Source organism: Pan troglodytes, chromosome 1 (assembly GCF_028858775.2).
Source record: "Pan troglodytes isolate AG18354 chromosome 1, NHGRI_mPanTro3-v2.0_pri, whole genome shotgun sequence".
In the NCBI taxonomy this organism is placed as follows: Eukaryota; Metazoa; Chordata; class Mammalia; order Primates; family Hominidae; genus Pan; species Pan troglodytes.
Window position 1 is genome coordinate 223,107,230 of NC_072398.2, and position 18,384 is coordinate 223,125,613.

The 18,384-nt window shown below is 47.8% G+C and overlaps 1 non-coding gene and 1 pseudogene across 1 annotated transcript; one reads left to right on the plus strand and one right to left on the minus strand.

Moving 5' to 3' along the window:
* Positions 1-4,768: 4,768 nt before the first annotated feature.
* Positions 4,769-5,187, minus strand: LOC129143298 (non-histone chromosomal protein HMG-17-like; annotated as a pseudogene).
* Positions 5,188-15,163: 9,976 nt separating this feature from the next.
* Positions 15,164-15,267, plus strand: LOC112207062 (U6 spliceosomal RNA). Its single transcript, XR_002941539.1, has one exon. It is a non-coding gene; the product is annotated as a U6 spliceosomal RNA (small nuclear RNA).
* The last annotated feature ends 3,117 nt before the right edge of the window (positions 15,268-18,384 follow it).

Sequence of the window (18,384 nt, forward strand, 5' to 3'; positions counted from 1 at the left end):
GCTAATTGGTGCGTTTTTACAGAGTGCTGATTGGTGCATTTATAATCCTTTAGCTAGACAAGAGCACTGATTGGTGCATTTACAATCCTTTAGCTAGACACAGAGCGCTGATTGGTGCATTTTTAGAGAGTGCTGATTGGTGCATTTACAATCCTTTAGCTAGACAGAGTGCTGATTGATGAGTTTATAATCCTCTAGTTAGACAGAAAAGTTCTCCAAGTCCCCATCCAACCCAGAAGCCCAGCCGGCTTCACCTCTCAATCCCCCCTCTAAACAAGACACCCCAATTGCTGTTGGAAATTGGGCAATGACTGCTCTAGGTACTTCTTGCTGGATAGGGGTGAAGAAGGGGCCCTGCAGTTGTAGTGTCCTCCAGAGGGGAACTCTTTAGGCCAGTGAAAGGGCCAGCGGGTCAGTCCAGGGGTCCTCGGTAGAAGTTTTTAGTTGAGCTTATTTGGGGTTCCATTTGTAAGACCATCTGTAGCTTGATGGCCTCGATCCTAGAGGAAACAAATTTGACAAGGAGGTTAAAAATTACTTGCCCAAAGGCGAGTAATAGCAAGATGGCTGCCACGGGACCTAGAAAGGGGAGAAGCCATGTTGCCCAACTCCAGAGGTTGGTATAAGAGTTTGAAAGGCATTGTCTGATTTCAGAAGCCTTTTCCTGTAAACGCCAGGCAGCATCTCATACTATCCCTGACTGGTTAGTGTAAAAACAACACTCTTCCCCTAAGAAGGTGCAGAGTCCTCCTTTCTCAGCAGTGAGGCGGTCTAGGCCTCGGCAGTTTTGGAGAGTCACTGCTGCCAAAGAGTCTATTTGGGATTGTAGAGTAAGGATAGATTTCGTTATCTCTTGCAAACTGTCTGAGAAATCCTTTGAGAGTGTGTGGTAGTAGGATAATGAAGTAGATAAACTGGCTATTCTGGTTCCTGTAACAGTGGCCATTCCTAACCCTGTAAGTAGGGGTACTAGTTGTATGGCTCTGTGCTGAGGGACTTGAGCTTTGAGGGGTACTGATAGGGTCTGATTTCCTGGGGCAATGTTAATGTTGGGACTTAGAAAGACTAAGGTGCAGGTGCCTCTCCAGTTAGTGGGGAGGGAGATATAGGTTGACATTGCACATAAGAATATACCTTGGCTGGGTAGACAGAACTGGTTGTGTATGTTAAAAAGGTGTGTGAGTTTGTTGTTTTCATTTTCCCATACTCCTAGAGTACTTGCTAAGGTAGCTCCAGTGAGCGGCTGGAAAGGGGTGTTGGGAGCAAACTGAGTGGCTCCCTGTGTTCTATTTTCCCATTGGAGAAAAAATTGTTTTGTGTCTACTAGGAGCCATTCAAGAGAGTGATTGAAAGAGGGGATGAGAAGGCATTCACTAGTGGTGGGGGCGCTGCCGCAGGGGGTCCAGGGGTGAATGGTCATGCAGGGAGTATGTTTGCCATTACAAAACCTGGACTGTTTGTTAAGCAGGGAAGAGGTGATGATTTTTGGAGGCGCTGAGAAGCAGACAAGCCATCTGAATGGAGCTGTTTGAGTGACTCAGAAGTTACTATGATTAGTTGGGGCTTGAAGTTGTAGCGTGTAATTACACTGATGGGGTAGTAAGTGCCCCAGGGGCAGGCCGGATAACAGGTTGCGTTGGATGCATAAAGGGGCTTGGAAAGTTAAGATGGTATTCATAGTAACAGGACCATGTATGGGCTTTTCATTGCTTGTGTAATAGGTGAGGTTGGAAATGTAAGAACGTAAAAATTGGATTGCACATCCTGTTAGGGTATTCTTGGTCCTATCAGAGATGGGGAAGTTGGCTAATGATTGCATATTTAGAAGTCGGAAAGGGTCTTTTCCTTCATTACAAGGGTGGTAGTTTAAATTGGTAAAGACCCAATTTTTTGAGGGAATGGGAGTGGCACCATAAGCAGAGGTGGATAGAGAGATACAAAGCCAACAGTCATTTGCCAGGGAAGGATTGGACTGGTTTAACAGAGACTGGGTTAAGTTGAGTGTCTTATAGAGGTAATTAGGAGCTAGTGGAAGGGGAGGGGTGATTGTATGAGGTATCCAAGGAAGCAGAGGGGATAGATAGACAAAGAGTAAATGGGAAGGTAAAGAGGGTGCTCTGGAAGACGAGATCATTTTATCCAGGCTGAGTTAAAGGTAGGAGTAAATTGCTGTTAGAAGGAAGGATGATAGAAAGAAGGTTGATGTGATTAAGATTTTCATCCTGGCAGGAGCTACAGTATATAGTCCTATCCCGAAGAGTATGGTTAGTATGCTGCTTAGTAATATAATGAAATAGTAAAAGGATTCCATCAAAGGGGCAAGGAGAAGTGTTAAAGATAAAGATTACGTAGGTTTTCATTTATCTTTTTTAAGGAGGAAGGGGTTTTTCTTCAGGATCAGTGGTAGGAGCCCTTTTAGTCTGGATGTTTCCTTCCAAAACAGCAGATGCAAGTCCTCCAACGGTTCGCAGGTGTATCGAGGCTGGTCTGGATGATCTTGGGACTCCTGAGCTGATGGTCCCTCAGGTTCCTCAGGGGGTGTCCAAAATTTAACTCGGGTGTGGTGAATCCAAGATTCCCTTCCTGCCACCTTAACTGCAGTGGGGGTAGAGAGGATTACGGAGTATGGTCCTTCCCACAAAGAATCCATACATGGGGAGGTAAAGGGGAGAGATTTGACCAGCACTAGATCTCCTGTATTACAGGTGTGAGCCACCATGCCTGGCCAGACTGTTAATAGTAGAAGTGAAGTAGGGAGGGAGAGGAAACAAATATAATGTGTTTCTGTTTTGTTTTAATTTTTTATTTTTGAGACAGATTCTCGCTCGGTCACCCAGGTTGGAGTGCGGTGGCGCAATCTCAGCTCACTGCGACCTCTGCCTCCCGGGTTCAAGCGATTCTGCTACCTCAGCCTCCTGAGTAGCTGGGACTACAGGCAGGCACCACCACACCCGGCTAATTTTTTGTATTTTTAGTCAAGACGGGGTTTCACCATGTTAGCCAGGATGGTCTTGATCGCCTGATTTCGTGATCCGCCCACCTTGGCCTCCCAAAGTTCTGGGATTACAGGCATGAGCCACTGCACCCGGTCTGAATTTTTAAAACAAGCATAGAGTACTTTCTTTCTTTTTTTTTTTTTTTTTTGTAGATGGAGTTTTGTTCTTGTCGCCCAGGCTGGAGTGCAGTGGTGTAATCTCGGCTCACTGCAACCTCCGCCTCCCAGGTTCAAGTGATTCTCCTGCCTCACCCTCCCGAGTAGGACAAGAGTGAAACTCCATCTCAAATAATAATAATAAAATGAAAATAAAAGAAAGCAGTAAAAAAGTCAGCTGCTCCTTTTCTTCCCTATTTAGAAAAAATAACTAGGAAGGTGTCTTAAGATTTAAACTATTTGAATTTTATTTTGATAAATTGTTTTATATGAATCACATAATGTAGTGTTCATACAAGCCCCACCAGTATACCCTTCCCCCATGAGACAGACTAATATGCAACAGTCCAGTGGGTTCACCTTGCCCACTGCCTAGACAGAGCCAGTTTCTCAAGACAGGAGAATTGCAATATGGAAAGAGTAATTCAGCAGGGCACAGTGGTTCACACCTGTAATCCCAGCACTTTGGCAGGCCAAGGTGGATGGATCACTTGAGGTCAGGAACTCAAGACCAGTCTGGCCAACATGGTGAAACCCTGTCTCTACTAAAAATACAAAAATTAGCCGGGTGTGGTGGAACATACCTGTGATCCCAGCTACTCTCGAGGCCGAGGCAGAAGAATCGCTTGTACCCGGGAGGTAGAGGTTGCAGTGAGCCGAGATCATGCCACTGCACTCCGGACTGGGTGACAGAGCAAGACTATCTCAAAATAAAATAAAATAAAATAAAATAAAATAAAATAAAATAAAATAAAATAAAATAATAAAATAAAATAATAAAATAAAATAAAATGTTAAAATGATAAAATTAAAAATTAAAATAATAAAGAAAGAAGAGAAAGAGTAATTGACTCAGAGCCAGTTGTGAGGCAGATCGGAGTTTTATTTTTTATTTTTTTCCAAGCCAAACTGTATCCAGCTTTATTAAAGATACTTTCCATAAACAATCACGGTATTTCAGGCAGGACATGGGCAGACAATTGTTAACAGTATACAACAACTTTCAAACTCCCTTCTTCAATGGACTACCAAAAATCAGAAAGCCACTATAAACCCAATGAAGTCTTCATCTGATGCTCTGAACAGGGAACGTTTAGAGTGAGGGTTGACATTTCACATTTAGCATGTTGTTTAACAACTTTTCACAAGCCGACCCTGACTTTCAGGAAGTGAAATGAAAATGGCAGAATTTATCTGAAGATCCACAATCTAGAAATGGAACCACTGCTCTTTTGACAGGTGCCATCTCAGTGGCATCACTGGAAAGTCCAGATTGCCTGACACACTGGTAACCAATGACTAGGGGTCAGGTCCCAACAGATGCCTGGGCTTAAAGGAGTTAAGTCTATGCTGAAAGATGGAAAGGGAGAAGAGGACATAAAAACAAATTTGTTTTTCCACACCACAAGGCTTTTGTGCCAAGGTGGCCATGTGTGTCAAAGTCAGGGAATCCCTCCTCCTGGGAGCCAAAGTCAGGGAATCCCTCCTCCTGGGAGCCAAGAGGAAGTCTCTCAAGACTAGAAGGGAAAGGTGCTTTCTCCACATCAATCCAGCTTTGGAGACATTCTGTTAGTGACATATGCCCCTCCCCCAACAAACAATGAAGTGTCCTGTGTGCGAACAACATAGCTTTAAAAAAAAAAAAAAAGTAAAACAAAATTCTGCATTTTTATAAAACTTGATTAAAAAATGGTATTTGAAACTGTACAGTCACTGGAAGTACACAGTTATCAAAAAGGCACACCCTTCACTTGGCCTCTCCAGCACCATCAGCTTTCTGGGCCTGGTCTGTTTTGGCATCTCCACTTTCTGCAGGGCTATTCCCCTCCTTACCAGCATCAGCTTTTCCCTTTTCCCCTTTGGGTACCTTCTCTGCCTTCTTTGCAGGGGTCTTTTTAGGCTTGGGCTCTGGCTTTGGAGGAGCAGGTTTAGCAGACAACCTTGCGGATCTTCTCTGTGGTTCGTCCTTCAACCTTGGCTTTATCTCCTTTAGCATCCCCTTCAGCCTTTCTCTTGGGCATGGTGGTGGCGGTGACGGTGGCGGGATGTAGGTGCTGGACGCGGGATGCGGCGGCGCGCGGGCTTCGGTCGGTCCCGGGGTCGTTCTCGCCTCTTCTTCTTCCTGGACTTTTATTATTACTCAAATCAGTCTCCCCGAGCATTCAGGGATCAGACCTTTTTTTTTTTTTTTCTGATACGGACTCTCGTTTTGTCGCCCAGGCTGGAGTGCAGCGGTGCGATCTTGGCTCACTGCAACCTCCGTCTCCCGGGTTCAAGCGATTCTCCTGCCTCAGCCTCCCGAGTAGCTGGGACTACAGGCAGGCACCACCACGCCCGTGTATTTTTAGTAGAGACGGGGTTTCTTTTTTTTTTTTTTTTTTTTTTTTTTTTTTTTTTTTTTTTGAGACGGAGTCCCGCTCTGTCGCGCAGGCTGGAGTGCAGTGGCGCGATCTCAGCTCACTGCAAGCTCCGCCTCCCAGGTTCACGCCATTCTCCTGCCTCAGCCTCCCGAGTAGCTGGGACTACAGGCGCCCGCCACTAATGTTTTGTATTTTTAGTAGAGACGGGGTTTCACCGTGTTAGCCAGGATGGTCTCGATCTCCTGACCTCGTGATCCGCCCACCTCCGCCTCCCAAAGTGCTGGGATTACAGGTGTGAGCCACCGCGCCCGACCAGAGACGGGGTTTCATCATATTGGCCAGGCTAGTCTCAAACTCCTGACCTTGTGATATGCCTGCCTTGGCCTCCCAAAGTGCTGAGATTACAGGCGTGAGCCACCATGCCCAGCTGGGATCAAAGTTTTTACGGATAATTTGGTGGGTAGGGGAAGCCAGTGAGCCAGGAGTGCTGATTGGTTGGATTGCAGATGAAACCACAGGGAGTTGAAGCTGTCTTCTTGTGCTCAGTCAGTTCCTGGGTGGGGGCCACAAGATCAGGACAGCTAGTTTATCCATCTGGGTGGTGCCAGCTGATCCATCAAGGCAGGGTCTGCAATGTTTCTCAAGCACGGGTCTTAGGAGCAGTTTAGGGGGGGTCAGAATCTTGTAGCCTCCAACTGCATGACTCCTAAACCTTAATTTCTAAACTTGTGGCTAATATGTTAGTCCTATAAAGGCAGTCTAGTCCCCACCTCTTTCGTTTTGGGAAAGAACTGTTATCCTCTTTGTTTTAAACTATAAACTAAGTTCGTTCCAAAGTCAGTTCAGCCTATGCCCAGGAATGAACAAGAGCAGCTTGGAGGTTACAAGCAAGATGGAGTTGGTTAGGTCAGATCTCTTTCATCGTCTGAGCTACGATTTTGCAATGACAGTTTCAATATTCTCCAGAGCATCGGCACCTGCTGCCACTCTAGGCATTTACTGGCTTGTCATCTGCCTCCTGCACCAGAGCCTAAACACCATGAAGGCGAGAACTTTGCCTTGTTCTCTGTTCTATTCTCCATTCCTAAAACAGTGCCTGGCCTGGCATTTAATAGGCCCTCAGTAATGTTTGTTGAAGAATAAATAAATCAACCTTGTTCTTCAGAGGAATGACAAGATAAATTTAGAGTGTGTAGCTTGAATCGTATTTCAACACAAATCAGAAGCCAGAAGTATTGCTACCCCAGTTGACACTGTCAAGGAAAAACTTCTCCTTTATTAGGTTCAGCACTTAGAGTATACAAATTAAATTGACAAACGACAAGTTAGCAAGAGAAAAGATCTTTATTCATGTAGGTATAGAAGTTCACAGAAAAATGTGACCCAAGGAGGCAGTTAGAAATTGGGGCTTAATAAGGGAAGGACCCCTAAGGAAAAACAAATGACTTTTAGTAAAAATAAATGGGTCCCAAAGAGAATAGCTGGAAGATATGATGGTTTTGAAACTGCCTTTGCCCAGATTGTGACAGAGTGAGAAGTCTAGCCTGGCTGACTCCATCTTGCTTCGAGCCTCACAGGCTGGCTGTCTTCACTCATCCCTGGGCATAGGCCAAGCTAACCACAGGAGGAATTCAGTCTATAGTTTAACTTTGAAGCAAAGATGATAATAGTCCCTCTCTAAAACTAACCCCCTTCTTGCTCACGGACAGAAAACCACCTTTGACCACCTTTGCAAAACTAATGAAAGTCCACAAGATTAGGATTATGGGAGAGGCTTGAATTCTGTTAAAATGTAGGTGCAGGGCCAGGCACAGTGGCTCACGCCTGTAATCCCAGCACTTTGGGAGGCCGAGGTGGGTGGATCACCTGAGGTCGGGAGTTCAAGACCAGCCTGACCAACATGGAGGAACCCCATCTCTACTAAAAATACAAAATTAGCCGGGCGTGGTGGCGCATGCCTGTAATCCCAGCTACTCAGGAGGCTGAGGCAGGAGAATTGCTTGAACCTGGGAGGTGGAGGTTGCAGTGAGCTGAGATCACACCATTGCATCCAGCCTGGGGCAACAAGAGCGAAACTCCGTCTCAAAAAAAAAAAAAGTAGGTGCAATTTGTTTGTTTGTTTAAGGCAGGGTCTCACTCTGTCACCCAGGCTGGAGTGCAGTGGCACCATCATAGCTTACTGTTGCAGCCTTGGCCTCCCCAGCTCCAATGAGCCTCCTCTCTCAGCCTCCAGAGTAGCTGGGACTATGGGTGCATGCCACCATGCCCCACTAATTTTTAAAAATTTTTGTAGAAGGCAGAGCATGGTGGCTCACATCTGTAATCCCAGCACTTTGGGAGGCCGAGGCGGGCAGATCACTTGGGGTCAGGAGATCGAGACCATCCTGGCTAACATGGTGAAACCCCATCTCTACTAAAAATACAAAAAATTTGCCAGGCGTGGTGGCGGGCACCTATAATCCCAGCTGCTCGGAAGGCTGAGGCAGGAGAATGGCATGAACCTGGGAGGCGGAGACGGCAGTGAGCCGAGATCGCACCACTGCATTCCAGCCTGGGCGATAGAGCGAGACTCAGTCTCAAAAAAAAAAAAAAGAAAGAAAGTACTCACAGGGTGGGAGCAGGCTGAGCATAAGGGCTCAAAAGCCCTGTTACAGAATTTTCTGGGGTTTAAATACCCTCTAGAGGTTTCCATTGGTTACTTGGTATACACCCTAGGTAAATGAAGAGGATGAAATAAAGTTACAAAATCATGTACTCGGCATATGCCCTATGTAAATAGAGAAGATATTTCCTGTCATAGCTGAAGTGTTCCCATTTGATTTTTTTTTTTTTTTTTTTTTTTTGAGAGAGCGAGACTCCATCTCAAAAAAAAAAAAAAAAAAGAAAAAGAAAAACAAGAAGCACTGGCAAGACATAAGCCCCTGCTTAGGGAGTTCGGATCTGAGGACCTGGCAGGAGAGGGAAGAGCCTCTGTCCAGAAGGAGCCCAAGGACACCCTGAGGACAGGACCGAGAGAGGAGCCCTGGCACTGGGCCCGGGATGGCGCCTCTCTTGCCAGGAGTCCGTGCGTAGGCTCCGGGGTATGAGATCTGGGACTGTGTCCAAACAGGGCAGACTAATTGGGAAGTAACAGAAGCATCTTTGTCTTTGCGGAACTTAATTTCTGTGGTTAATAGAATAAGAGGCAGGAGCCTGGGATGTTGATTCTTAGCCTTGTTTCTTGTCGTTGTTGTTTTTTTAATCTTGAGGTTTCACAAATAATCTCAGAGATATTCTAAAGATCTTAAACGAATGGAAAGTAAGTTTAGTTTGCTTTAAATATATATTATACATATATGCATATATATAGTGTGTGTATAGTGTGTGTGTGTGTGTGTGTGTGTGTGTGTGTGTGTGTGTGTGTATGTTTACGGTAAAGCCCCGAACTGCAGCCTTCAGATGTTGGAATTCTCCAGACCCTCCCACAGAGGGCCCCCAGCCTCTCCTGAACAGCCCCTCCTGAACCAAGATGACATGGAAACACCATGTCATCTTGGAAATGGTTTCTTCTCTGAAACTGAGATGCCCTCGGCCTCCCTGGGAATGCTCTCTATAGTCGTCCTCATCTCTGGAGCCACAAAGACTAGGTCTATTCCCTTTATTGCATAATAGTCCTTCAGTAAGTGGAGTTCAGATCTCAAGTCTGCTCTCTTCCTACGGGGACTTGGGGAGGTGTGTTCCTGTGTCCCTCACATCCTGCCTCCCTAAGAGGGGCCCTATGTGTCCTTGTTACTCAGAACCAAGGACCCTTCCCCAGAGTACGAACTTCACACTGGACGTGATTCTGTTTCTTCTTTTATGTTTTTGAGGCAGCCTCTCGTTCTGTTGCCCAGACCAGAGTGCAATGGCGCAATCACCGCTCACTGCAGCCTCAACCTCCTGGGCTCAAGTATTTGTCCTGCCTCAGGCTTCTGAGCAGCTAGGACTATAGGTGCATGCCACCATGCCTGGCTAACATTTTAAACTCTTGTAGACACAAGATGGGGTCTCACTATGTTGCCTAGGCTGGTCTCAAACTCCTGGACTCAAAGGATCCTCCCTCAGCTTCCCAAAGTGCTGAGATTACATGTGTGAGCAACCACACTCTAAGTGATCCTTTTATTCATTTGTTTGTTTTGTTTTACTTTTCATTATTTATTTTTTTTTTTGAGACAGTCTCGCTCTGTCACCCAGGCTGGAGTGCAGTGGTGCGAACTCGGCTCACTACAAGCTCCGCCTCCCGGGTTCAGCCATTCTCCTGCCTCAACCTCCCGAGTAGCTGGGACTACAGGCACACGCCACCACGCCCGGCTAATTTTTTGTGTTTTTAGTAGAGACGGGGTTTCCCTGTGTTAGCCAGGATGGTCTCGATCTCCTGACCTTGTGATCTGCCCACCTCGGCCTCCCAAAGTGCTGGGATTACAGGCGTGAGCCACCATGCCCGGCCTATTTTTTATTTTTTGAGATGGAGTTTCACTCTTGTTGCCCAGCCTGGAGTGCAATGGTGTGATCTCGGATTACTGCAATCTCTGCCTCCCAGGTTCAAGCAATTCTCCTGCCTCAGCCTCCCAAGTAGCTGGGATTACAGGTGCCCACCACCACACCTGGCTAATTTTTATTTTTAGTAGAGACGGGGTTTCACCATATTGGTCAGGCTGGTCTTGAACTCCTGACCTCGTGATCCACCTGCCTCGGCCTCCCAAAGTGCTGGGATTACAGGCATGAGCCACCGCGCCCAGGCTCGTTTTGTCTTCTAAGAGACAGGGTCTCGCTCTGTCACCCAAGCCATAGTGCAGTGGCACGATCATAACTCATTGCAGCCTCTAACTCCTGGGCTCAAGGGATACTCACCCTCAGCTGTTTGAATAGCTGGGACCACAGGCACACGCCACCTCTCCTAGCTAATTTTTGTTGCTGTTGTTGAGACAAGGTCTTGCTGTGTTGCCTAGGCTGGTCTCAAATGCCTGGGCTCAAGCAATCCTCACACCTTGGTTTCCCAAAGTGCTGGGACTTACAGGCATGAGCCACTGTGCCCAGCCAAAACTATCAGCTTTGCTTGCAAATGTATCTGGAATCCAATCACTTCTCACACATCCACTGCCACAACCTACAAGACCTACGGGGCCACCGTGGTCTCTCCCTGGGACAAGGCAAGAGTCTCCTCATCGGCTGGGCAGTGGCTCATGCCCATAATCCCGGCACTTTGGGAGTCCAAGCTGGTGAATCGCTTGAACCCAAGAGTTCTAGATCAGCTTGGACAACAAAGTGAGACTTCTCTCTACCAAAAAAAATTAAAAATTAGCCAGGCGTGGTGGTACATGCCTGTAGTCCCAGCTACTCAGGAGGCTAAGATGGGAGGATCACTTGAACCCTGGAGGCTGAAACTGCAATGAGCTGTGATCATGCCACTGCACTCCAGCCTCAGTGACAGAGCAAGACCCTGTCTTAAAAAAAAGAAAGGCTGGGCGCGGTGGCTCACGCCTGTAATCCCAGTACTTTGGGAGGCCGAGGCGGGTGGATCACGAAGTCAGGAGTTCAAGACCAGCCTGGCCAAGATGCTGAAACTCCGTCTCTAGTAAGTATACAAAAATTAGCTGGGCGTGGTGGCACGCACCTGTAATCCCAGCTACTTCGGAGGCTGAGGCAGGAGAATCACTTAAACCTGGGTGCCAGAGGTTGCAGTGAGCCAAGATCAAGCCACTGCACTCCAGCCCGGGCAACAGAGCAAGACTTCATCTCAAAAAAAAGAGAAAGAAAGAAAGAAGTCTCCTTATTGAGCCTCCCTGTTTCAGCACCTCCCACACTGCCGTGGTAGACTCTCTTGGGTTGTGGGGGGTCCTACTATCCAGGCCCGTGGGTAGCCCCTACCACCGACTCTGGGCTTGACCATGGGATCTGTTTTGGCCAATGAGACAGCAGCAAGCAGAGGCCATCAGCACTTGCACACTGGGACTGGCCCTCTTGGATCATTTGTTTTTGGGCTACAGCTTCCATGTGAGAAGCTAGGCTGGACCACAGGTGAGCACACTTTCTCTATAAAGGGCTGGATAGTAAATATTTTCAGCCTTGTGGGCCTTGCAGTCTCTGTTGAAACTACTGGATTTCGCCATTGCGGCTTGAGAGCTGCCATATACAATATGTAAAGAAACGGAGCCCGGGCAACATAGGAGACTCCGTGTCTACAAAAAAGTTAAAAAAAAAATTTAGCTGGCCATGGTGGTACACACCTGTGGTCCCAGCCACTTGGGAGGCTGAGATGGGAGGATCACTTGAGCCTGGGAGGTTGAGGCTGCAGTGAGCCATGATTGGCAGCACTGCACTCCAGCCTGGCCAACAGAGCAAGACCTGTCTCAAAAAAGAAAGGAAATGAGTGTGTCTGTGTTCCCACAAAACTTTATTTATAAAAACAGAATTTGGACCCTAGGCCATAGCTTGTCAATCCCTGGGCTAGACAGACTACTGAATGATGAGAAGCCATGTGGAGAGACCCTGCAGAGTCAGAGGCTCTAGTAGGTTGAATAATGTCCTCCCATTAAACTTCATGTTTATCTGCAGCCTGTGACTATGACTTCGGCTGCCAAAACACAGCTCCTTAGACTGGGCAATTTACAAATAGTAGACATTTATTTCTCACAGGTCTGGAGGCTGGGAAACACAAGATCAAGGCGTCCACAGATTTGGTATCAAGTAAGGGCCTGCTTTCTGCCCCTGCTCCATAGATGCTGTGCCCTCACATGGCAGAAGAGAAAGGCAGCTCCCTCCAACCTCTTTTATGAGAACCTTAATCCCATTCATGAAGGCAGGGCTCAATCACCTACCAAAGGCCCCACCTTTTTTTGTTTGTTTGTTTTGAGACAGAGTCTCGCTCTGTCACCCAGGCTGGAGTGCACTGGCATGATCTCAGCTCATTGCAAACTCCACCACCTGGGTTCAAGTGGTCCTGCCTCAGCCTCCTGAGTAGCTGGAATTACAGGCACCTGCCACCGCGCCCGGCTAATTTTTATTTTTTTCGTAGAGACGGGGTTTCACCATGTTGGTGGTAAGGCTGCTCTCGAACTCCCGATCTCAGGTGATCTGCCCACCTCAGCCTCCCAAAGTGCTGGAATTATAGGTGTGAGCCTCCATGCTCAGCCTGTCAGTTTCATCCAGTCTCCTACCTTTGCTTTTGAGATCAGTACTTTAAGGAGACTCATTCAGCCAGTTAGAAATCTACCCACTTGCTTTTCTGTTCAAAATGCGGAAGAGAAATCTTCATTTCTCTCCTAGCCCCAAGAATTACCTAAGAGGCTCTGAGAAATGCTGTGCTGAAATCCATTCTCTCCTCAGCATTTCCCTGACCACCAGGAAACAAGACAAGCAAACAAAAACCCCATTTAGTCAGAGAATTCCAGCGCAGGAGGTGTGGGGACTTTACTTCCAAGGACTTCACTTCATGGGAACTGTAACGTGTTTGTGCGAAATCAGAAAGTCTCTTGTTTTTGAAAAAGAGTTTCTCTCTTGTCACCCAGGCTGGAGTGCAGTGGCGCTATCTCAGCTCACTGCACCCTCCACCTCTTGGGTTCAAGCAATTCTCCTGCCTCAGCCTCCCGAGTAGCTGGGATTACAGACACCCACCATCACACCCAGCTAATTTTTGTATTTTCAGTAGAGACAGGGTTTCACCATGTTGGCCAGGCTGGTCTCGAACTCCCAACCTCAAGTGATCTGCCCTCCTCGGCCTCCCAAAGTGTGGGATTACAGGCTTGAGCCACGGGGCCCAGCCGAAAATCAGAAAGTTTCTACCCCTCTGCTTAGGAAATGCCAGAAAACATCAACCTGAGTATGGGGTTGGGGACATTTTATCATTGGAACTCCAATGCTGACACAGTGTAACTGGCATTTCTGACTGCAAGCTGCCTCTCCTGACTGCAAACCTGTTCTAGAGAGAACACAGAATCCGGCAGACACAAAAGCTTCCTGAGTCATGTTTCGCAAATCCTGAAGCTGCTACAGCTAAATTCTAGGTAGTTGTGGTATAGATAGGCAAATCAAGACAAGGTTCCTTGGACTAACGGTGGTGTTGCAGCATTTTACTGGAATCCGAGGACTAGGGGAACGAACAATCTTCATCTTGGAGGAGCACAATGCTGAGGTTGGGGGCGAGGACTGGGGACCAGGCTGCGTTAGTTGGTCCTCTGGCACCTCAGCCAGCAGCTGCTGCCTCCCTGCCCCTTGGAAAGTGGAGACAATCAGATGGAGTGTGCTCATGGCCGTGCTTACAAGATTAAATGAGTTATATATACAAGCATCCTGGTGTCTGGCAAGTAATGAGGCCTCAGCAACATTATTTTATTTATTTATTTATTTTGACACAGAGTCTCACTGTGTTGCCCAGGCTGGAGTGCAGTGTGGCACGATCTCAGCTCACTGCAACCTCTGCCTCCTGGACTCAAGCAATTTTCCTGCCTCAGCCTCCCGAGCAGCTGAGATTACACACGTGTGCCACCACGCCCAGCTAATTTTTGTATTTTTGTAGAGATGGGGTTTTGCCATGTTGGCCAGGCTGGTCTCGAACTCCTGAGCTCAGGTGATCTGCCTGCCTCGCCCTCCCAAAGTGCTGGGATTACAGGCATGAGCCACTGTGCCCGGCCCAGCAACTTTATTGGTCTGCGATAGATGCAGGGAGAATTTTCTCATTATCTTGTGGGGTGCCTGAAGGCGTGGTGAAACCCTGCTCCCCGCGCCTGAATCACGCCAGATCACTACCTTCTGAAGAACGTGGCTCCTCATTTTCCATCTGGAACTCAGCAATTGTTATCTGACCTCTCCTCCTCTCAAGACAAGGGCCTTCCCAGGGGCCGGCACTCCTGCCTCGAAGTGATGCTGTGACAACCTTAAGAAACTCAGCGGCTGGGCGCGATGGCTCACGCCTGTAATCCCAGCACTTTGGAAGGCCAAGGAGGGCGGATCACCTGAGGTCAGGAGTTCAAGACCAGCCTGACCAACATGGAGAAACCCTGTCTCTACTAAAAATACAAAATTAGCTGGGCGTGGTGGCACATGCCTGTAATCCCAGCTACAAGGGAGGGTGAGGCAAGAGAATCGCTTGAACCTGGTGGGTGGAGGCTGCGGTGAACCGAGATGGCGCCACTGCACTCCAGCCTGGGCAACGAGAGCGAAACTCCATCTCAAAAAAAAAAAAAAAAGAACCTCGGCAACAACCTTAAGAATTCTGTGAAAAAGAGGGAGGGAACAGAGACACGTGAAAAGAAAACTGGCTGGATAACTTCCTGCAGGTACTATTTAGGGATATTAGTGCCTTCTAGGTGTCCATTCTAGCTTGAAACAGTAATTCCCAGACTGCCGACCTCCCCGAGACTATTATCACATCCATCCCAAAGATAAAGGCGCTGGGGCCCTGAGGGAGGCCATGCTGAGCTCTTTGATGCCAAATAGAGATGCTTTCCTCTGCTGCCTGCTGAGACAGACTTTCCAGAAGTTGCTCTCCCTCGGCTGTCACTTGGGTGCCCCTTCATGACCTCTGCCCAGGGAAACTCTGCTCCCTGCTTCCCCAGCTCCCCTGGGCCTTCTTGCTTAATCACCTCCCCTTTACTCCTCTCATTTGGACACCCTGAGGAATGCCAACCTAGCATGACTTGCCAGCACATATACTAAAAAAAAATTGGAATGATCCAGAGAAGATCAGCATGGGCCCTGCGCGAGGACGTCATGCAAATCTGTGACGTGTTCTGTACTTCTAATTTTTTTATATATATTTAAAAATAAAATACGGCTCACACCTATAATCTCAGCACTTTGGGAGGCTGAGGCGGGAGGATCAAGAGGTCAGGAGATCAAGACCATCCTAGCTAATACGGTGAGACCCCATCTCTACTAAAAATACAAAAGCTTAGTCGGGCGTGGTGGCACGCGGCTGTAATCCCAGCTAATCGGGAGGCTGAGGCAGGAGAATCGCTTGAACCCGGGAGGCAAAGGTTGCAGGGAGCCAAGACTGTGCCCCTACACTCCAGCCTGGGTGACAGAGAGAGACTCTGTCTCAAAAGTAAAATAAAATAATATAAAATAATATATAATAGGCTGGGCGAGGAGGCTCATGCCTGTAATCCCATCACTTTGGGAGGCCGAGGCAGGTGGATCACGAGGTCAGGAGTTTGAGACCAGCCTGGCCAACACGGTAAAACCCTGCCTCTACTAAAAATACAAAAAAAATTGGCCGGGCATGGTAGTGGGTGTCTGTAATCCCAGCTACTCAGGAGGCTGAGGCAGGAGGATCGCTTGAATCCAGCAGGCAGAGGTTGCAGTGAGCCGAGATCGCACCAGTGCACTCCAGCCTGGGCAAAAAAAATGAGACTCCTTCTAAAAAAAAAAAAAAAATCATTTTAAAAAGCAAGGGAATAGACCGGGTGCGGTGGCTCACACCTGTAATCCCAGCACTTTGGGAGGCTGAAGCAGGTGGATCACGAGGTCAGGAGATCGAGACCATCCTGGCTAACACGGTGAAACCCCGTCTCTACCAAAAATACAAAAAATTTAGCTGGATGTGGTGGCGGGCGCCTCTAGTCCCAGCTACTCGGGAGGCTGAGGCAGGAGAATGGTGTGAACCGGGGAGGCGGAGCTTAAAGTGAGCTGAGATCAGCCACTGCACTCCAGCCTGGGCGACAGAGTAAGACTCCGTCTCAAAAAAAAAAAAAAAAAAAAAAAAAAAGCAAGGGAATAATAAAACACAAAATTTAGAATAGTGGCTACCTCTGGGATCAAAGAACATACAGGAGACCTACATGACATTACTAATGTTCCATTTCTTTTATTTTTTTGAGAAGGAATCTTGCTCTGTCGCCTGGCTGGAGTGTAGTGGCACACTCTCGGCTCATTGCAACCTCCGCCTCCCGGGTTCAAATGATTCTCCTGCCTCAGCCTCCCGAGCAGCTGGGAGTACAGGCATGTACCACCACACCCGGCTAATCTTTGTATTTTTGGTAGAGATAGGGTTTCACCATGTTGGCCAGGCTGGTCTTGAACTCCTGACCTCAGGTCATCCACCCGCCTTAACCTCCCAAAGTGCTGGGATTACAGGCATGAGCCACCGCACCCGGCCTCCATTTCTTTTTTCTTTTCTTTTTTTTTTTTAACTTTCCATTTCTTTTCTTTTTTTTCTTTTTTTAACTCTTGTTGCCCAGGCTGGAGTGCAATGGAGTGATCTTGGCTCACTGCAACCTCTGCCTCTTGGTTCAAGCAATTCTCTTGCCTTAGCCTCCTGAGTAGCTGGGATTACAGGCATGTGCCACCACACCTGGCTAATTTTTTGTATTTTTAGTCGAGATGGGGTTTCACCATGTTGGCCAGGCTGGTCTCAAACTCCTGACCTCAGGTGATCCACCCACCTCAGCCTCCCAAAGTGATGGGATTACAGGGGTGAGCCACCATGTCCGGCCCCATTTCTTCCTTTGAGACAGGTCTTTATCTCCCAGGCTGGAGTGCACTGGTACAATCGTAGCTCATTGTAATCTTAACCTCCTGGGCTCAAGTGACACTCCCACCCGAGTCTCCCAAGTAGCTGGGATGGGACTACAGGCATGTGCCACATCTGCCCAATTTTCTAGTTTTTACAGAGACTGGGGTCTCCCCCACGTTGCCCAGGCTGTCCTGCTGTTCTAGAACTCCTGGGCTCAAGCAATCCTCCTGCCTCAGCCTCCCTAAGTGCTGGGAGTACTGATGTGAGCCACTAAGCCTGGACTCTAGGGTTCCATTTCTTTCTTTCTTTCTTTCTTTCTTTTTTGGAGACGGTGTCTTCCTCTGTCATCCAGGCTGGAGTGCAGTGGCGTGATCTCGGCTCACTGCAAGCTCCACCTCCCGGGTTCAAGTGGTTCTCCTGCCTCAGCCTCCTGAGTAACTGGGACTACAGGCGCCTGCCACCAAGCCCAGCTGATTTTTATATTTTTAGTAGAGACGGGGTTTCACCATGTTGGTCAGGCTGGTCTTGGAACTCCTGACCTCGCCATCCGCCCGCCTCGGCCTCCCGAAGTGCTGGGATGACAGGCGTGAGCCACCGCGCCCAGCCTGGTGTTCCATTTCTTAAGCGGGATGTGGGTACACAGAGATTTATATATGCTTTATGTAGTCTCTGGTGTACGTGAAATACTGAGTGATGAATACCAAAACCTCATGATCTGTTATGAGGAGGGACCATCCACCTACATCCCCTTCTGCACTCATCTGGTATCTTACCTCCCCAGAGCTCCTTATCCAACCCTGAAGTTCCCTATCTGGCTGGAGACCCTCTTTCACAAAGATCACTTTCTCAAGCTGACCAGTGATTTTTACACACGTTATCACAGGGAGAATCAGTAATCCAAGCTAGTTACAGGTCGTAGCAGATTCACTCTCCCTTGATCCCGGCCACCTGCAGACACCATGCATGTGTTACCTACAGTGCTTCAGGGTGTGGTATTCTGATAGCTTTGGACAGTTATTCCCCACCTGCCCACCACCAATAAAACTTCTCAACAAGCTTACAGCAAGTGAGAAATAATAACTAAATGCAATGCCGTTGTGCTGACTACAAGCAAATGTGAACCCCACAGCCTGCTAACAAAGCCTAAGGAGCTATGGAAACAGGGAGGGCATTTGGCAGCCTGTGAATTTTGAAAAAGATTTCAGGACATCTCTAGTAATCATTAACATTTTAGCTACAATGTGAGGTCGAAGTGCTGGCTCAGAATGTGGCGCTGCAGCCTCCAAGAATCTTGCAACGGCAGCAGTCCGGGATCATGTTCGGCCTCTGATTTCCTGCTAGATTTACTGGTTCTGGCCACAGCAGAGTATCTTTATCTCTCTAACCATTTTTATGTAAGATTG